The 21,884-nt window shown below is 39.4% G+C and overlaps 1 protein-coding gene and 1 long non-coding RNA gene across 2 annotated transcripts in view; both read left to right on the plus strand.

Annotated features, from left to right (window-relative positions):
- The window catches only part of DLG2 (discs large MAGUK scaffold protein 2), a 1,033,121-nt gene that overhangs the window by 43,588 nt on the left and 967,649 nt on the right, over nt 1-21,884 (plus strand). The gene's annotated exons all lie outside the window — the stretch shown is intronic.
- LOC127385406 (uncharacterized) lies at nt 4,325-20,260 on the plus strand. The gene is made up of 3 exons (XR_007889669.1): nt 4,325-4,794; nt 5,014-5,143; nt 19,467-20,260. It is a non-coding gene; the product is annotated as an uncharacterized LOC127385406 (long non-coding RNA).

A 21,884-nucleotide genomic window follows, 5' to 3' on the forward strand; every position in this document is an offset into this window, starting at 1 on the left:
TTATGTAATAAAGGCAATCCAAAGCAGTGATATTATCAAATGCATCTGTGGGCTAAAAAAGTTATATTTTTTCATAGTTTGAAGGATGAAAATGATGTATGAGGTAACAGAAGTATCACTCCTGAGTCAAGATATTGTAACTGTCTGTTTTTCCAGTTTCTTTCACTTATAGATGGAGACATGGGCCTGGTTGCAAAAGGAGGATGAATTTGATGTCTAGATAAAACTCTTTATCTAGGATGCTGCCTTCTGTAGAATCTTCAGCACCATAAAAACTAAATTCCATAATAACATAAATCCTAAATATAAACCCTAAATTCTTTGGTATCATAAAACACTCATAACACTTTAACCCATAACTTTTCCCTATTTTCCTTTTTTAAAAAAATATTTTTAGATTTAATCTCTGTCATTCAACCCTCTCTGTGTGGGCTTTTTTGGTTTAATTTGGTTTGCTTTTTTTGTTTGTTTTTAATTTCCTGTGGTCAGTAACAGGTCAATTTACAGGAGCATGGAATTTCCAGCAAGTACCACAAGAACCCAAATGTTTTCTTGGGCGTGATACTGGAGGAAGCTGCCTGTACTTATAATTGATTCTGTTCCTGACAGCTTTAAATGACTGCTGTTTGCTTGCCTGCAAGCTTTCACTGAAGCTGAAATTGTTGCACAAGCCCTAATATGTCAGGAAAACTGTGGACAAAGTATACGAAGAAAGCAATTTATCCATCACTGACAGTCTAGCAGTGCATGACAATCTTTCAGGGGCTGGTGAACTGTGGCAGTGGCAGTTCCCTTGGGTATATTTTCAAGTCTCTATATGACCTATAGACCTTCCATATGCTTTCCAGCCATATACCTGCACTTGTATAGACAATCCATGAATAGTTTATAACTCTGCTCTGTTAGGGGTTTGCACATTGGTTATTATTTACATGTTACTTGTGATGGCTTTAACAGATATGGAGTAGACCAGATTTAGGCTAACTATACATTTAAATAAAGGGTTTTCAGGAGTCCTGATCTGGATGAAATGGATGAAATGTCTCATGATTTTTTTTTTATTTAATACATCTGAAATAACAAAAAATATTTATTAATGCCATTCCCATTTGGTAAAGATTGCTGGCTGAAAAAGTCATACAATCATAGAGTATCTTAAGTTGGAAGGGACCCATGGGTATCAAGTCCAACCCCCTGCTCCTCACAAGGCTACCTAAAACTTAATCATATGATGAAGAGCATCATCCAGATGCTTCTTAAACTCTGACAGATTTGGTGCTGTGACCACTAGAAGAAGGAAACATTACAAAGATTTTTTTAAGTTAATGTTTGATAAATCTGACATTTTGCTTCCTGATAGAATGTAGCTAAAGGTGTTTTTTTAAAAATTGACCACAAGTCCCAGGATAATAGAAACATCAATACTGAACGCAGAAATGCTTTTCTATTTTCAGATGAAGCAGTGAATTAAGTGCAAAATAAATGTTAACCTCTTTCAGCTTAACACCATTACCTCTTGTCTCTCACTGCAAGCTCTTGTAAAAAGCCCTTCCCCAGCTTTCCTGTAGCTCTTTCAGGTACTGGAAAGTGCTGTAAGGTCTCCCTGGAGCCTTCTCTTCTCCAGACTGAACACCCCCAACTCCCTCAGTCTGTGAGGTGCTCCAGTCCTCATATCATCTTCATGGCCCTTCTCTGGGCCATGCTCCAAGAGCTCCATGTCCTTCTTATGTTGGGGGCTCCAGAACTGGACACAGCACTGCAGGTGAGGTCTCACGAGAGCCGAGTAGAGGGAGAGAATCACCTCCCTTGACCTGCTGGCCATGCTTCTTTTGATGCAGCCCAGGACACAGCTGGCTTTCTGGCCTGCAAGCACATATGGCCTGCTCAGGTTGATCTTCTCATCAGCCAACAATCTCAAGTCCTTCTCCTCAGGGCTGTTCTCCATCCATTCTCTGCCCAGCCTGTAATTGTGCTTGGGATTGCGCCAATCCATGTGCAGGACCTTGCAATGAAGAGGAGAAGCACCTGCCAATTTTTTTTCTGGCACTCAGACATCTGTACAAATAGTCAGGTCACCTAACAGGATATTTAAAGGCTTCCACCACTTATACATAGATTTTGAAGTCTGGCCTGAGAGGACTAGAGCTAATATTTTTAGTGGAGTTTAAAGAAAGAAAACCATGGCCATTGGATTATTCTTCCTTTTAAATTTTCTAACCACCTCTTCTTTGGTCATGCTTCCGTGTTGGACCTGCTCCTTCCATGCTGATGGGAAATGGAAGAAGCACTGGGCCATTCTGGTTCACCTTGTCAGGATTTTCCCCTCTCCCTGATGTGTCCTCCCTGAGTAATTTCTAGCCCAGTTATCAACACCACTGTGTCCACCCAACATTGGACATTAACTCCCCAGCAGTAATTCTGGGTGGGTATTTATTTCAGTCCTGCATCTGACAAATCCCTTGGGAATTTTTGTTTCCTCTTTCCCAAGAAATATCCCTGTGCTAACCAGGGGAGATTTTATGTGCACTTTTATTTCATGTTGTACACTAGAAAGCAGCATGTTAGAAGGTTGTTTTAATGCTGAAGGAAAGCAGGCCCTGAAAAGACTTCAGTTTATTTTCCAAATTCCTGTGGGGAAAATATAAAGGCATTTTATATATCTCTGAACTAGGCAGTGGATGACAAAGTTTCCAGTTTGGAGAAATGGAGAAATATGTACCCACTTGCTTTCAGTGCATGTTACTGACCGAGCTACCAAGTGAATAGCACAGATTTTCCTTTCTGCCTACAGTCTGAAATTTGGATTTTCAATCATTTCCTTCAGTTTAGGTTACTTAATCTGACTTAACTGAATTCAATCAACTGCTGTACACTTTCTCCAAGTAAGATAAAATGCAACAATGCCTGACTCATGCTTGTTTAAAACATTTTAAAAATAGGTGTACGTTATACATTTGCATATTTTTCTAATTTGTTTTACTGGTTACCCATCTGAGACATCCAAAAACTTTCTGGAAGAGCAAACTCCTCACATTTTCACAGGCAGCTCTGTGACTCCTAGTATCATCAGCTTGCTCTGATTCTTAATAAATTAAGAGTCTAAATCAAATTTGAAAAAGATACTGGTCTCCCAAATGACTCTGAAAGCACTTTCCCGTGGCTATAGCTAAAGGAGCTTCCAGTATTACGTAAGGCAGGATGGACAATCCAGCAGATGCAGGCTCTGAGGAGGATTCCCAGAAAGGTGGCCATAGTGGTATCTGGCCACGTTTTCACAAAATCCAAATGAATCTATGCTTATAAAAATGCCAGAGCTGTATCTTCCTCATGTAAGTTAATAATTGGTTTTGAGTGTTGAGAAATGAAATTCCAACTCAGATACAGTTGGGCCCAAGTACTTTCAGTGTGGTTACAGGGCACTGACTGTGCATTAAGATAAAAGGGACAGTGCAAAGTCAGTCTTTGTTCTGCTGGGGGTGTTCCTTGTACCCCTGAAAACTGCGTCCTGGCCTCCTGCCCACATTGGGTAACCCCTGGTGTTTGTTCTTCAGAAAACTCCTCTGAATTTGACTCCTTTCTGTGCCAGCAGATATCCTTTTGACCAAGAAAAGTGTTCTGCCATCCTTAAACTATTATCTTGTGAGATGGAATGGCCGGCTTGGTGTGTTTGCATAGGTCTGCTTCTTTGTGGCCAGAGGATGTTTACTTACCTCCCAGTCAGGATGATGGCTTCACATCTGGGCTCTACCCTCTTGTTTTACTTGTAACCCTGCTACAAATTAGCATTTCCATGAGTTTAGCTCTGAGTTACTTGAGTACAAACCCTCTCAGGTGTAGTTCACAGGGAAGATCAACACTTTAACTGAAAATAAAGGAGCTGGTGAGAGGTGTCTGTGTCTGTGCAAGGTTGAGACCTGGTGCTGGTGAGGGTGGCTGACCTGCTGCCTGGGTAGGAACCAGAGGCAGGTGAGCACGTCCAATGGAACAAGTTCCTCTCCATATTGGATTTGTTAGTGTAATTATTATTAAGATGTTGCACTTGCCATATAGATACGAAGTGGGTAATTCTATAGAAACTTGATAACAATGATCAGATCTGTGCCCCTGTGGATGTTTTCTCTGCACAGTGTTTATGTGGTGGCTTTTTTTTTTTTTTTTTTCTAGTACATTTGTACTCAAGACATTTCATTTTGTCAACAGAGAAAGATGAAATAACAAGGGAAAGATTTTCCTGTGTGGTTAGTTGGTTCTAACATTCAAACATGTCATATTAAAGGGAAATATGTCATTTAAGCATCTTTGTTTTTACAAAATCTGTCTTTAGCTGAAACACTGGTGATTCTTCCTGAAGAAACCTGGAGGATGAGCACAAATAAGCAGAATAGAAAAATCCTGGGAAATAAGAGGCAGTATTGTTTTCTTTTCATTCCTGTTTACTTCTGGAAATTGATTACATTAGGATTTAAGAAAGCCTAAAAGACAGGAGATCAGAAAGAAAATGAAATACCTCAAAAATTCACTCAACATTAATGGAAAAATACCCTGAAAGGGAAATCCTGCCAATAGTTGCATCTGTGCTTTTTGCAAGATTGTGATAAAAAAGCAAAAGAAATCTCTTCATTTTCAAGATAGCATCACAAAGAAAGCAACCAGACATGGAACCATCTCCCACCCTTCTGCCAGCAGCTGGTGTGTATGATGTTCTTGGATGCCCTAAAGTTTAGGCAGTCTGATCCACCTGATCCGTGTAACAGGAATCAAAGATGTTTCTCCATCTACAAACCTAAGCACAAGGTAAGTGTATCCTTTTACTAAGTTGCACAATATTTTCATAATAAAGAGTGTTAGAGATTTTTTTTTTTTTTGTAATTATGCTACAGCACATTGTTTGTGTTTGCTAGCTGTTGTGAATGTGGTCAGTGAAGAAAAGGCTGCAACACAGCATAAGAAAGTTATATTTGTGAAGACTATCATGAAGTGCAAGAGATGATATTCCTTTCTTTTCTTTTTCAGCTCTCTGAAAATGAAGAGGACAAATGGAAAGTTATAGTCTGAGAAAATAAATAGGGACATCTAGCTCTTGAGGGGGCAAACTTGTGGACCAGTCCTCTCATGTGGCAATGCATTATGAGCAACAAAAAAGGTATCATTTAAAATTACTTCATGTTCTCAGTATGAACAGACCAAACACATGTCAGTGGGAACTTTATAACCAGTTTTTATTTCATAAATTAGAAATATATTCTTAAAAAAACACCAAAAGCAGAAAAACAGATTCCATCTATGACATGATGGTCTCAATACATTCACCAATCTGGAAGTTTCTTCTCTGTTATTTTTATTTTTGTAATCAAATTATAGTCTTTTTATGGCAAGCACATTTTCTTTCTCTCCTCAGGTAAAAGCATCCCTACTGCCAGTTACTAAATCTCAGTTACAGTTCATTTACATGAGAAAGTCAGAAATTAGATGAAAGTTCAGCATCTCAGTGGTCATTCAGTCTGGATCAGAAAGAGCAAAGAAGTGGGTCACATTTTGACAGCTGGAAAGGGATCTGATTGTCAGCTGCAACATATGAAAGATCAGCTCGAAGACCTGAAACCAAACAAGTATTTTGCACATAATTGGTGTGAAATTTGTGTTTGTGTTTTGGTCTGGTTCCACAGACATTAAATGAGAGTCTACGTTTGTGGTGGCACATAGTCAAAATCTCTCTTGGCCAGCTGGATACCACATGCCTTTCTTGAATTCAGAGGATTATTACACTGGATCGTTTAACATCTAATTTAACACTCATTAGACCTGAAGAAAGAGATTTTGTCTCTTGGTATTATATCTTTTTCTATTTTTCTTAATGCAAGTGTAATAACTACCAAGCTTTATCTTTCCCTAAAGAAGAAATGGCTGCCTTTAATCTAAAGGAAAAAATGTATTCTTGAGAAATCAATAATTCTGACATCCTAAGCATGTTGTCATCAACAGTGAAGGTTAAGTTTGATCACATTTGGACTCTGAATTACTGAAGATATTTGACACCAAAATGTTTTCTGTGGAGATCAGAGAAGGTGGAACGGTCTTCACTGGGCTTTTCTTGCTGATGTCCCACAAGGTGTCTATTCCTTATGGCCAACAGTGGTCCATGAAATGTCTGTGCCAGCACTTGCCCAGGCTGTTAGCAGGGTACAGCAGATGTTTCTTAAGTTCTTCTGTGTCCTTTCTGAAGTGTAAGGTTGGCCTTTTCTGGCTCTATCTCAGTGTAGGCACATTTCTACCTTTGCTAGTTTCCCAGCTGAATATCTGCTCAAACTGGGTTGCTGTAGGTGGGCAGGAAGAGGGGACACTCCAGAGCACTCCTCACACTCTTCTTTACCTCTAGATGTAGGAGTCTTGTCATTGTGAAGGGTTTTCATTTCTCTTTGCAGAGGAATTAACCTGTGCGAGAAAGGGGACAAATTCTCAGTAGTGAAAAAGATGCATCTGAGTACAATGGGAAGAGTGAGATGAAGATTTCAGAGCCTCGTGCAGTCATGGTGAGAAAGTCACAGGAGCTTGGGAAGAGTCTGGAACTAGGACTGGGATGCATGGAGAGGGTTTGTGGTGTAAAGAAGCTATAGGGGCACTCTCACAAAAGTCATACAAGACTCTCCTGGTTTAGCTGTACTCTGTGTTGACCTTCTACATGTCAGAGAGCTTTCCTGTGTCATTTTACTGTGTCATTTAAAGACACTTGTTTCTTTCCTACGGCACTTAAGATGTTCCAGTTCCTCAGGTTACATCCTTGGGAGAAGAATGCTCTTGAATACAGTGCATATAAAACTGGTTACTTGAGACCAAGTGACCTATATAGAAGTGAATGTTTCTACAAACATCAGTGAAGAAGTAAAAACCAGATTTATTCTACTTATATCCAGATTAAATCAGAAAAGTTTCTGTCTCCCTTTATCTTGCAGACTGGCTCTAAATGCTATCCTGATGTACACCTTCTAAGGAATTCTTTTATCTGTGTGTGTCTTAAAATTGAGGTTTACATGCATCAAAGGGAACCTATTCCTGACAGAAAGCATTAGCTTGTCAGAACTGATCTTTAGCAAGTCCCTCAAAGGATCTGAATGGGTTTAATCTTTACCCTCAACATATGTACCTCTTTTTCCCTCATACTTATTCAATATATTTTGTGTCATCAATATCTTCAAGCAAGTTATTATCTCCTGCAGCATACTGGCTTTTTAATAGCTCTTTTACTTAATGAAGATCACTTTCTCTGATTCTTTGCCTGCATCCATGGAAGTTTGTATTTTATATTTGATTAGGTTACATTTTATTGCTGTGCATCATGAAATAAAATATGCTTAGAATAAACATCTAAATGGTGCAGAGGTAGGCAGGTCACTAAGACCAGTTAGGATGGTAATTAAATAGTTCAGATGGAATCATAGATTGGGGATGACTAGGCCTTACTAACTTTCTTCTTCAATGTAAGAGTAACTGGCAGGAACAAGATTGGGAGAGATTCCTGGGGGAATACTCTGAGAGTCCTGGTGAAGAGGACTGGAAAATGAGAGAAAAAAAGGGCAGAGGAAGAACTTGAAGAGGAAGGCAGGGCAAATAAGTGAAGGAGGTGACCTGAGGAAACTGAATTTTAAATCGGCCCACTCACTGAGAAGAAAACATTGCCAAAAAAAAAAAAGAAAAAAAAAAAGAAAAAAAAAGATAAAAAGAAGGAAAGCATTGAAACTGAAGGAGAGAAAAGTAATAATGTTAAAACTTGGAAGATGAATGTCCAAGAAAAGAAAAGGGAATGCATAAGTGAAGGGAGAGCATGAGAATTATTGTACATAGTGTGTCAATTCAGCTGCTTTGTCTTTTCCAGATTTTTCTCTTTTTTTATCTAAAAGGAAGCAGACCTTCACAAAGTAAAGACTGAGAGTAAAGAGACTTGTATATGTATGTGTATGTGTAAATGGTCTAACTGCCTTTGGATGGGGTGGGATAATGATAGTGAGAGAGTTTTACTGATGACTGTTGGATTTTGAAGTCATAATGGCAGAGTGAGCATCATTCCAGATTTTGGAGGTCTGCAGTAACCTCCTCTGAGATGGTTGTTTAAGTGTCTTTTTATTTTCAGTGGAAAGAAGTAGTCTCTTTTAAGGTGTGAGTCATCCAGTCTCCTCCATCCTCTCAGGATGAGATTAAGCCTGTCACAGAAGAGTTTATTTCTCTCCATAGAGTAAAAATCTTATCTAGACCAGTAACTCAAATACACTGCATAACTCATTCCTCACAGGGAGGCAAGCCCCATTTGAAAGGTGTACCATTAATACATTTTCTGTTTTACCATGTATACAAGAATATTCACATTTTTCATTGTAATTGTTCCATGTTGACCAAGAAAAAGGGAAATACTGTGGTCTCCTCCTGAGATATGCTCTTCTTGACTTCCCTTCTGCCTTTCTTTTAGCATGCAAGACACATTAGGGATTCCATTCTTGCAGCTCAGCTTAATATAAAGGAGAAGTAGTACAGGAAAACTACTGAGGACCCGTGGGATAGTACTATATGATTCATTTGGCATTTAATAGCATTCCAGGAGATACTAGATATGCCTGTTTGCCTGACTACAGCTGCTGCTGAAACCAGTGATGCAAGTCCCATAAACCCCTGGACTCAGGGGGACTACTTCTTTCTCTGCAAAAAGGTTTTTTAAAAAATATACAAATGCTATGATGGCTAAAGTCATCTCGAGGATCTCTATAGACTGGTAGGGTTGACTGATAATCTACCTCAGATATTGGCAGAAAATGGCTGAGCTTCAGAAATGCCACTTTCCTTCCTGTCTCCTGGGAACACCATCCAACCTCCTGAGAAGGTCTTACAGGTTTCCATTGAAGTTCCTGCTTGACTGGGCTGCTGGATGTTTGGGAGCTTTGTACAAATAATCAAAGTCGGTGACAAAATAATAAAGGAGTAGGGGTATAGGTTGTCCCCCCCAAAAAAAGTATGATAGACAAGGATGTGAACAAGAATTTATTTTATACATTATTATGTCTGATACAAATCCTTACATCCAGCCCTTCAGAGAGAAATATATCCTAGTCAGGCACAAGATAAGTGAAAGCCAAAGCTTTGCTTGTAACAGAGTTCTGTGTGTAAATCATTCTGGCTTCCACTTCTGCTTGCTTTTAGTGCATCGCTTCAGAGCTGTTACTTTTTGTGGCAGGTAAAATGCATTTGGAAGATAGACTGGATTTTCCCCAGCATAACACAGGTTGTTTGCAACTGCAGGAAGAAAGTGAATGCTGCTTCCTCGCAAGACTTCTTGAAGTCAGTGTGATCATTTGTCATAATCCATAATTCTCACAGTCACGAGGATGATCCAAGTTGTCCCCCCCTCCTACGTTAATATGAATTTCTACCATACAGAATTGGATAGTTGCAGTGAATTCATTGATTCTTGCTTTTACCTGTCTCCATGTATCACAGTGGACTCTACCACCAGCCTTCAGGCTGGCAAATAATTGCATGCCTCAATTTCCCTAATTGCAAAACAGAGACCATGATACCTGCCTACCACAGGCAGTGCTGTGGTGGTTGCCTGTAAGTAAGGAAATAACTTCCAGAGCCCTGGAACAGGCTGCCCAGGGAAGCTGTGGAGTCTCCTTCTCTGAAGATATTTGCCTGGATGCAGTTCTGTGCCACCTGCTCTAGATGAACCTGCATTAGCAGAGGTGTTGGACAAGATGATCTCCAGAGACCCCTTCCAACCTCTCCCACCCTATGATTCTGTGATTCAGTAATTTTTTATCCCTAAAAAACATATTTTGTGAGATTTTTTAAGCTGTAAGAAGGTTACTTTTTTGGAGAAACACCTGTCTGAGAAGAGTCAGTGATAGCCTGTGCTGCAGGAACTGTGAGGAGGGCATGTGGAGAAAGGTATTAGTAATAAGGGGGGCTCTGAACTAGGAATTCAGAATTGTATCTCAGCCTGAGGTGATATAAAAAACATGAACAATCATGTTCTAATGCATCTAATTTCAGAAATACTAACATGATTTTTTTTTTTTCATATTTCTAAAGCCAAAATAAAATATGTTGCATGAAAGTTGTGAAAACATTCTATTTTATTTGAGATGTTTTGTATAAAAGCATGGAAAGGATAAAACCTTTTCCTCTGTAGAGTTCAGTACATCATAGCAGGTAAGGGAAGAGGAAACAGTGAGGAGTCTTGGCAAGTTTGTGTGGTGGAATATAACTGGAAATGAAACAGAAAATTAAACAATTTGAAAGATCAGAGAATAAAATCTAAAAGATATCAAGTTCTGGGTTCAATCATATGGCAAAATGTCAATGACTTTTTTTCAGTAAAACAGACACATTTCCACATTATTGTGTTTGAATTTTGCCTTTTTTGATTTATTCCAGTAAAAACTGCACTTCCTCACTGTTTTCAAAGTAGTTGTTATCATTGACAGCCAGATTTGGGGGCGGGGGGGGTTTGGTTTTACCGTTCTTTTTCACAGAATCACGGCATCTTAGGGGTTAGAAGGGACCTCGACAGATCATCCAAGTCCAACCCCCCTGCCAGAGCAGGATCACCCAGAGCACATCACATAGGAACGTGTCCAGGTGGGGTTTGAAAGTCTCCGGTGAAGGAGACTCCACAACCTCTCTGGACAGCCTGTCCCAAGGCTCTGTCACTCTCACAGGAAAGAAGTATTTTCTGATGTTTACGTGGAACCTCCTATGCTCCAATTTGCACCCATTGTTTCTGTGTATATGTAGGCTATGCATATTTTTTTCCTCGTGCAAGTACTTTGAGTTGATATTTTCACTCTCTCTTTGTAGCTGGAAACATTGGAACAAATTACCTTCTCTTCTTATGGTGATATAAATGTGGAACAACTTCCCTGACTACAGAATTACTCAGATAACACTGCAGCCTGCACTGGTGTCAGTTTGTACTGATGTGGTGCACACTGAGCCCTTCTCATCGAATATGCATCTCACAACATCAGGGCTTTGATAACTTCTTTGGCTTTTGCATGTGTGTGTGTGTTGCTGAATGCTCCAAATGGATGAAACCCTGAGATTTATGGTCATTTATTTAGAGGACGATGAAAATCTGAAAATGCTTTAATTAGCTTAAACCACTTTCTGGTTCAGGATATTCCGCTCATATGTCTGTGCCCCACAGGGATGAAAAGCTCTTTTCAAACCAGTTATTCTGCTTTTGCTCTGCTATTGAATTTTTCTTTCTATGATTGCTTTTTCTTCCCCTCAACCATCCCCTTTCTCCAGTGAGCCTATTAGCCTTGTACTTACAATTCTGAGTGTATCCCCCTGTACATTGTAAGTCAAAGCTGTGCGAGTAGCAACGTGGCTGTGCTCTCAATGTCCTTCAGAAAAATGTTGTGCTTACATTCCCCCTGTGCTGCTCAGTGTATTCACACCAGGCTGAAACAAAATACAATGATGCCTGTACCAGCATCTTCCTTGAGAGATACTGAAACTCAGTGATAAATGTATGTGGGAAGATTTAATTTATCTGTTTAGTTTCTCCTAAAAGCAACTGAGAACACTATTAGTCACTATTTAAAATGTCGCCATTTCCCGTAGCCTCCATGCAATAGTGCCACAGTTTTCCTTTGTGTTCAATAATGACAGCATGTTAGTTGAAGAAAAGTGGTACTATTTGGCATATGTTGACTTTTGAACTCTTCCTACTTTCTCTGTCCTGAGACATAGCTGTTTGCCAGCTGATCATCACTGCCCACCAGTGCCTGTCTTCAGGTCGCATTAGACACATTTGTGCTTCTGTACCAGGTCACAGTTGGATGTTTTTTATATCACACCCCTGTCAGAGCATATGGCTTTGACCCTGAACCTGTTAAACTGGAGATGATATGTTGAGTCAACAGTTTTCAAAGTTGTAATCAGGTTAACCAAAGACAAGTTCAGTCACAAAGATTCCTAGCAGTGTCATTTACATGTCAGATGAGGCTTTGTTCTTTCTGATTCAGTCTTTCAAGAATGCTAAGGATATTCTAGCTAGTAGAAGACAGATTGCTAGCAGTAGGTACACCCCATTGCTTCTCAAAGCTTTCTGTAATCATACATTGTACCTGTATGTATTGAAATGCCCTGAATTTACATCAAATCTATAAGTAATCTGTCCTTTTCTATCCCCAGCATGTTGAATGTCCTTAGAAAAGTTCAGCAAAGATGGTTGCCCTACAGGGAGGACTGTCTGCTTATGAGACTCCTCTTTGAAATGAGCTGACAGCAACTATGAGGCTCAATAATTTCAGAAATTGGCATAAAATCACTAGTTTGCCCTTCTGCTTGGAAAGTCAAAGATTAAAATCTCAGATTAAATATTCTGGAAGATCTTCAGTTACTTGGATGAGGCACAAAGCTGAATCCTTTATGAAGTTCACTGTGGGCCAAAGAAATGGATCATCTTTTCCATTCTACATCTCATCTGGAAAATGTCATCTCTGATTGCAGTGTGCTCCTTCAGGCAGCTGTTCACTACTTAATTGTATAGAAACCATCACATCTCTCTGAGAGCATCTGGAAGCATTGAAAGTGTGAGTCTGCTCAACCTAGTTCAGACTGGATTCCAGAAAGGATCCTTCAAGAAGACAGAGCAAACAAACTGGTATCTGAAATGAGTCTAGAGGAAAGCTGGGAAGAGACTTTTTACAAGGGCTTGTAGTGAGAGGACAAGGGGCAATGGATTAAAACTGGAAGACGGGCAATTTAGGTTAGATATTAGGATGAAATTCTTTAGTGTGATGATGGTGAGACACTGGCACAGGTTGCCCAGGGAAGTTGTGGAAGCCCCATCTCTGGGAGTGTTCAAGGCCAGGCTGGATGGGGCTCTGAGCAACCCGATCTAATGGGAGGTGTCCCTGGCCATGCAGGGGGGTTGGATCTAGATGAATCTAAGGTCACTTCCAACCCAAATCATTCTATGATTCTGTGGTTTTATGAAGTATTAACAAACCTACCTAATATTTCTGAGGAATTATTCTGAGCAATAATCTGAGGAATAAAATAGGGAAAATTATGTGTATTTGTTAATACTTTGTTCTTCCTTTTTTTTTTTTTTTTTTATGTTATGATGAGGAACTTAGACATGAAATAGGAGTTTAAAGCCAGAGGCACAAAAATGCATGGGTCCCAAGTTGCCACTAATTTCAGCTTCATTTAAGTGGATTTGTGGACTGATGATTAGACATCTTACATGTTTACAGCTTCCAGATGTTTTTGCCTTATAAGAAATCACGTTGGTGTATAGGTTGTCTGAGAGCAACCCCATGGGGTCTCAGTGCAGAATGACAGAGGTGTTTAAGTACTTGTCTCTGCAGGAGAGCACCTACTCAGATCTATAAAACATCTTTGCACACACTGACTTTGGGTGGAAGTTGAATTCTTAAGGTTTACATATGCTTGGGTAAATCCCACTAGCCATATCACTTGCTTATTTATGTGCCTTCAAAAACCTGGCCCAAGGATTGCGGGTGCAGCAAGGGTCATAAATCTCTACGTGTGTCCACACATCCATGTCTAATAGTAAATACCACTGAGTCCTCCATTTTATTCCAAGCAGATGTCAGACCCTGTTCAGCCTTTTGACTTGGATCATCATTTACATCCGTACAAGGCAGGTCAGCTTTTATTCGTTCATCGCTATGATTTGGCTACTTAAAGACACTAAAAGAGAAAATCAGCTCTAAGTTCAATTTAATCAGCCAGTCAAGATGCCTTTATGGCTGCTTTAAGTTTTTGGAAGTGCAGAGGAACTGCAGAATTACCTGCTCGAATATGAGAATACAAAGTAGGTGAAAAATGCTACTTTTTGGGACAAGTAGATGAGAATTTTGATGTGATAGTGTCTGTCACTCACTGCAAAGGTGCTACAGAGCTGCAGAACCAGTCAGGAGTCCAGGTGGAAGCAGATTGTGAGTACATAGTAATTCTCTTTGACTAGAAGTGATGCTACCAGTGAAAAGAGTTTCCTAAACAAAAGGAACATTTCTTTAAAGCCATTTAGTGGAGCTGTTGGAACATTGGTCCTGGGCAAACTTACCCTGGAATTTCATCCAGTGTACCCTTTCTCTAAGTTTCCTGGCTGCGAAGGATCAGTTTTGTGAGGGAAACATTCAGCCAGGCTCTGTTTAATCTTTTCCTCTGTAAGTGCAACACTGTTAGGAGCTAAGGCAAAGATTTCCTCTCCTAGATTTTCATTGTTGTCAAATACTCGCAAAATTACCATTTTGTATGCATTACTTTCACTACTGTTTATGTAGCATTACATATAATTATGAAAATGCTCATATCCATACTCTTAATCACTTTGTTGTACTATATTCTGTGAGTGTTTTATTACATTGTTGCCCATTTTTTGCTTTTTTTCTGGTTAACTAAGTTGTATCCTAAAATTTCAAGGTCATGTTGAGCTTACTCTGTCCACACCTCAGTAAACCAGTATAACTGTTTCCATTGCCAGGAGACCTACACCACACTCCACTTTAAGAGTTACTACTCCAGCAGCATGGAGAATGAATGTGCATGAATGTGTGTGTGCTCTGTGTTTCTGTGACACCAAATAGCCCTGTCCTATTGCTAGGTAGTTTGTGGCTTAAAAAATAAATGATTAGTGTTAAGCTTTACTTTTCCTGGATCTGTTTTATTTTTCTTTTAAATTAAAATAAACTCGATTAAATGTTACCTCATTTAAGATTCAGCTCTTGCCATCAGATGCTCAAGCAGAACACCCAATAAGACTAAGCAAAATCATGTGCATGTAATTCAGGAGTTGAAACCCCATTTTCTCCTTTTGTTCTCTCCCACTGTCTCCCAGTCAGTCTTCATTTGGTAACTTCTAAAAATTTAATTAAGGTACAGGTGACTTATCTTTCAGATCATCTGTGAAAAAAATAGTATGCCCTAGGAACATCCAAATCATTAATCTAGCTACACTATCTTTATATTCTTTTTTACAGAGCTTCTCAATCTAGTGTTAGATCAACCAGTAATTCTTCGGTCAAAATCAATAGGTAAATTTTATATGCTTGTTGCAAGTCTTTCCAATTATTCTATACATTTTATCCGCTGAAATGTCACATTTAAAATAAGCCTTCTGTCTTCTTTTCCTTCCCTCTGCCTTGGAAATTTGGCTCAGAAAAGCAGCACCCGTCAATAGATTGAGCTGCAGGTGAAGTGCCAAGAACTTGCCAAGTCTGCTCTTGGCACAGTCAAGTGCTCGTGGTGTGCAGGCATGAGCAGGGCCCTTCCTCTCCATGAGGAACTTTGAAGGAGCCTCAGGCTGGACTGGAAACTTGCAGATATGTTTTTGTCCTTTTACTTCATTGCATCCACATTTTCAAGCCTGTAGTGACTATTGGTTTGACTAACAGTAATAATCAGAGCTGAAAGCATCTCATTTGTTTCTGTATCTACAAAGCTGCACCTGCAAAGGCAGCTATACAGTATTTTTTTGCAGTTCCCAGCACCACATTAAAGAAACAAAACCACTTTGAAAAGTAAGCTTTAAAAGGTGTTTCTCTTATGTGAATTGGGGGTACAAAGAAATATCTATTTAATAGAGATACTGTGAAGAACGAGTAGTTAAATATTTAAGACTTTTGAAAGCATTTGTAATTACTTTTTGTGAGTACTGCCTAAATTTTTTTAAAAAATATAAACAGGAAGCAGGAGCTCAAGGTATTTGTGTGTCACCTCCTTAAAAAGCCACTTTCACTGATCCTGCTGTATTGTAGAGATAATGCAGTATTAGTTTTTTCTCAGGAAAAATCCTCTTTTCCTTCTATAACTTATGACCTATGAAGAGGAATTTATGTTAAATATCTCTGTTAGCTCCTGTTTGTTAGAGTTACCAATTTGGCAGTGATTAATAAAAGATAGTTTAGTGAATTGCTATAAATTATTTTTTTTTTCTCTCCCTTTAGCTCTGCATTATTATTTGCTATTGCTCCTTGGTTGAGATAAATTGTTTAGTGGAGAGAGTAGATTTACATTAGATATTAGGAAGACGTTATTTAGTGTGAGGGTGGTGAGACACTGGCACAGGTTGCCCAAGGAAGTTATGGAAGCCCCATCCCTGGAAGTGTTCAAGGGCAGGTTGGATGGGGCTCTGAGCAACCTGATCTAGTGGGAGGTGTCTCTGCCCATGCAGAGGGGTTGGAGCTAGATGATCTTTAAAGTCCCTTCCAACTCAAACCATTCTATGATTCTGTGACTTTCCAGAGCAATGATGATCAGTACATGCATGGATCAGACAGTGTTGTGATGCTATCCACAGGTGTGTTTTCAGTTGCAGTCTCTTCACAAGCCAGGAATATCAAGCCTTGCATTTTTTACTTTTTTTATCTCACTCTTGGAACTCTTAATCTTTTCCTTCTTCCTGTCTCAAAGCACACAGGAAACATGCATTATTTTACCTTTGTCCCTCAGACCAACTTACTGTGTGCCTCGCAGTGTCCTTTCTTCTTATCCCTTCTAAACAAGTTGCATTAACACTTCGGTGTCAACAGTTCAGCTGTGAGATTATCTTGTGATTGTTTTACCACATATCTAAGCATAACTCTTGAAATTATTCTCATCATCCAGGCTATGCACATGTAATTGCATAGAATGATAGAAATTGCATACTATACTCTTCCCTTAGGTCTTTGTTTTAAAATCCACCTTTTAGCTACATCCGTTTGGTAAAAGCTGTTAACTCTGGGTCTTCTTTCCCCTTCCCTCCATAGAAAATCAGAAAATTAATTTTTTTAGGAATTCAAATAGCAGTGGTACATCCCACTTACATGACATCCTATTCACTTCTTAGAAAAGACAGCATATGAAATTTTAGTCTTCAGAGAATTAGAAACTGCCCTGGGAAACATTGTTCTTTCATTTTTACACTTGTTATTTGCTTACTGGTCTGACATCTCTTGCTACAGTTCTTGAAGACCTGCTGGAACTGTAACTGAGTTTACAACTCTGCAAAATTTAAGTCTTCCTATTGCACTGAAGGGAAAAGGTAAGATATGCTCCTTTAGGAAAGTTCAGCAAAACTTTCACAGGCATCTTTACAATGTCATGATCTCATGACCACTGAACAAAGACACTGTGCATTGTGGCTTTCCAGTGACTGATTTATTATTTTTAATGGTTTGATGTCCACACCCCTGAATCAAAACTGACAATAATCAGGCAAATGCAGACAGAGAAACCAAAGATGAAACTGTCTTATAAATTGATCTACTGTTCCCAGTCTTCTTCTCTTAATACTAAAAGACATCAATAAGGCAGGGTATGGAAACTTAATCCACTTACTGTCTGATATATTCTGTGGAAAACCAAGATTAATAGTACAATTTGTCCTGGATTCTTAAAGTACTGAGAAAGTAGATTTGTATCACAGGATGAGAACAGCAGGGTAATGAGAAATATGGAGATGGGAGCAATAGAGGTGGAGTTTTAGGCTCCCTATTACTGTGGGAAAGAGCAGCAGGAAAGGACTCTTGGGAAAAACCCACCCTTCTGGTACTTGTCAGTGCTCGATTTTAGGTGGAGCTGTTGCTCAGGGAAGCCTTGCTCTTCAGTATAATGTGATAGGAAAACATCTTGCTTTGTCTCACTGGTTTGATTAGCTTTTAAACCTTGAATTCAGTTCTCAGCGTTCTCAGTAGAATGATAAACTCTTACTGGGAAAAAGCTTCCTTTGAACACACAGTCTTAACATTATTAAACTTTCCTCTATAATGCACAGTGGCCTGAATTTGGCACGTTTTAATTCTAGTGCCATTTAGGTTATTTGGCTGCAGTATGTCAAAATAATATCTAAGTGTGCTCAATGCTAATTGATTTGTCAGCAACAGAGTGTTGATGAGGTTATTGTAAAACTCCATTTGATGTTAATTTGGCTCAGGTTTCTTCACAAATCCCACAGGAACAGCAGAGGTCTCTGGCTGTTCCTATGGTGCTGTGGGAAGCTCTGCTTGGAAGTTGCTCTGGACAAAGGTGGATGCATGTGTTATGTGTGTTGTTTGTATGACTGCAGTTCTAGAAAGAAAGTGTTCTCATACAGGTCGTTTGACAGTTTTTCCAAAAGGCAGCCATGCTGATGTCACATTCTCCTCCTTTCTAAGATTTATCACATTCTCAAAGCTGGTGCTGAGTTTGCAAAATGGGATGACCACAAGCATGTGAAATAAAATCGCACAGAAGCTTTCATTCTTCTTGGGTCAGATACACTTATTTTCAGAGCAGGCTGCTTAAACTCTTACAAGCTCAGAGAGACAGAACATATTCTCTCCTCCATCAATAGGCTTGCATGTCTTAGAGGAGAAGCACCCCTTTTCCATGGCATACATGGGTGCTGAGAAAATGTCTCTGTCCCAAGACTTGTAAAGTGAACCTCCACTTTAGGAAACAGAGACAAGTTGAGGTTTTCACCCCTCTCCATCATTAAAGGGGGTGCAGGTAGAACTGGAAAAAGCAATGTCTGCAGTCCTTTTCTCTCACAGGCTTGCAGGAGCTTCCCAGCACTCAGCCCCATTCCTGAGGCTGTGTGCTTGCCAAATGATCCAGTGCTTTAGTGTGGCAATGGGCTTGGGGATGAGAAGGGAGTAATCTAAATGGGAAGGACTTTCACTAGCCACAACAACCAAAAATAAGGGTGTTGTCTCTGTTTTGCTGGTGCCATTTATTTCAAGAGCTACTATTAGAGGAGAATATGCAGAAAAATATGTATTGCTTTCCAAAGGATTGCTGAAGATCTAAGAAGGAGGGAGACGGAACTGCTTCTCAGTAGGGCTGTTTCAAAATGACAAAAATCATCCTGTACTAACTTATTAGCATTAGTCATTTATTGAAATACAAAAGGGTGTCTTTCAGTCTATTTTAATTGAGTAGTTTTCTCTTTCTCATTATCATGTTCTGCACAGCCAAAAGTTTGTACCAAATAGGGAGGTGTCACAGTATCACATGTATTTATTCAGCCCCCCATGCTGTCTTCCCAAGTTCATGTAGAGAAAAACTCCACTTCTTGTGACTTCTTGGAGATGTGGGATGAATAAGTCTGGCTCTTGTGTTTCTAACTCAGCTCAAAAAAAGTAGCAGAGGGAGTTCAATTAAGAAACAAATATTCTTTGGCTGCATAAGTCAAGCCAACTATTTAGAAAGGGAATGATTGCTCTTGGAACTCTTAAGCACTCTTAAATCCCGTTGGAGCTAGTAGGATAGAGAGGGTCATAATAGCACTGGGCAAGATCATCTCAGCACCTTCTGAGGTCTAGTTGCCACTAGTAAGTACAGAGTGAGCATGGGTTTGACAAGGTCTCCTATTTAGCATTTTTTAATATGAAGATTTCCTAATTAATAGGCTTTATTCCATAAGAGAAGAAAATGCTACGCTTAATTTTGAATGTACTTATATTTGTTCTTTTCAGGTTCTTCTACTCTGGTATTTTTCACAGTTCAGCTTCAGCCACCGGCTGCACAAACAGGACCGTTACTGATGGCTCCAGTTTGCTGCATCACGTGCACCATGGTACTTCCCAACATCCAGAGCTCAGTATTTCTGCTGTAAAGAATATGGACATAAAGACCAGCCTGCAGATTTGTGTCCCTGAATTACTTCCACTTGAGGAAAAAGCTGTGTACTGTTGGATAGGATCCTGAAACATAATTTAAAAGCATCATTGGCAGAAAAAACCCAACACCCTGAAGTGGAGGAAGAACATGCTTGAACATTATTCGAGTCATGGAACTGTAGAGAAGCAGATATTGATATGATGCAGTTCATGTGTGACAGGGTACCAGATGGACAGTCTTCTAGAAGTCAACTCCACCTTCCCTAAGTCATGACTAGTCTCTTTGTAGGCCATATTTTTTAGGGAATAGCTCAGCATGTGTATGAGCTTCCCAGTCCTAAATTCTTTTAAGCTGCATATTTCTTCTGGAGTGAAAACTAAAGACTGTGTAGCCCATGAGCTGCTGTGAAGGCATCAAAGTAACATTCCTCACTTTTAGGGCATTGGTGTGGTGGCATGCAGGAACTTAATGTTCTGTGCAATTTATGATTTTCTACTTTGCTGAAGAAATAATTCTGTTTTTAGGTTTATGAACTTGCAGCCTGGAATGCAGAGTACTGCAAGTCAGAAATAATTTTATCTATCAGCTGCTCTGTCTTAAATGAAGAAATATTATATATTGTTAATAACCTGATCCAGAGTTTGTGAAAAGAAGAATAATTTTTGAGTTAAAATGTCATTTTAAAATGATGAATGTTTATTATTAAAATGTATTTGTTTTAAAAAGAAAAGTGTCCATTTTGTGATTTAATTCTTTTCTGACAGACACCAGAGAGGGAACTGCTGTGGTGTTCCTCTTAAAAGAGGAATACTTTTAATCAGAAGTCTGAGGATGTGACTTGCACTGTAGATGGATGGATGGAAGCTTTGAGCTTGTTTGTGCATTTCTGATTTCTTCCAAGTGAAAAGTCCTCTCTGAAATGTAGGGGAATCTGTGTATAACTGTTACACACATGCCTACATGCTCACACTAGCAGGAGGAATGGCCTGCTGTTATCTTTGTGTCCACAGGATGCTCAGGATAACTCTGAAACTTTGATCCTTCATTGTTACCAGCGCGGTGGTGGCTGGAGCAGGAGCCTGTGAGCCCAAGGTTCAGTTCTCAGAGCTGCTACTGAACTGTTTTGAGACCTTATCAGGGCATGTAACTGCTGTGCTGTATTATCCAGGCTGCTCTAAGAGATGGATAGCATCTGTGATATTAGCACACTCTGGGATTTCATCCAGTCATGTCTGTGCACTGCTTGGAGATTGTTCTGCTGAAGGTGGCAGTACTATTTTCTCCCATTTCCAGTTCACCTGTGCTGCAAAGTAGGAGCTTCCTGAGATCACAAGTACTTTCCTAAAATGGTTATTTATGTCCTGATTGAGATTTAGTGTTTCATTTACTGACAGACAGAGGTTTTTGTTGCGAGGGGTTTTAATAACCTACAGGCCTAGAAGAATCACTTCTGTATCTTTGCTGGCCAGTGGTGCTGGATATATATCCCATGTATTGGTATTCAGATTTTCACAGGGGAATTCAAAGCTTAAAAATGAAACTTGCTGTATTTTTACTCAGATCTGAGAGGAAGACCTGTCACAAGCTATACTTGGTGTGGGTGGCTGTTCTCCTTTCCTTAGGGAGCTGGTTGGTTCCACCTTGTGCCATAGCAATTATTTTCTTTATTGCAATGAAGGAAGAGGACAGGATTTAGAAACTACCCAATGTAAAAAAAATGGGGAAAACAGGACCACAATTATTTCTGTCTATTTTAGCAACAGGAGGATATGGGTTGTAACATCTATGAAAGTGCTAGATTTTGGGGCTGGTTCAGTAGAGGGAATATTTTTAAAAAAATGTATATTTTTAACCTTCCTCTCAGCCTCCTAAAATGAAGAGATACATAATGTCAATGTGCAGATGTTAATCATCTATATTTTGACTTGTATAATAACTTTCATATTGACCCTAGAATGGACTATTCTATTTGTAGCAAGGCAATTATTCAGTACCTCTAATCATAAAGGTGATTTTTGTCTTTATTAGTTTCTAGTGCCACATTGAATATATGAAAATCCTGGTGGCTTTAGAGTAGAGGCAATGAAGTGAGACTTTTATCCCTGTAGCTGTGGTGTTTGGGACTAGGGATCAGGCTTGAGTCTTTGTGGATGCTTGAAAGAGCAGCAAGTATCAGACATGAGAATGTGAGATGATAAATTGCTTTGCTTCTTACAAGGATGTTCCATTAGTCCTTCCCGGTCAAGATCCTGTGTGTGTGAAGGGACCTTTCC

Source organism: Apus apus, chromosome 1 (assembly GCF_020740795.1).
Source record: "Apus apus isolate bApuApu2 chromosome 1, bApuApu2.pri.cur, whole genome shotgun sequence".
Lineage (NCBI taxonomy): Eukaryota > Metazoa > Chordata > Aves > Apodiformes > Apodidae > Apus > Apus apus.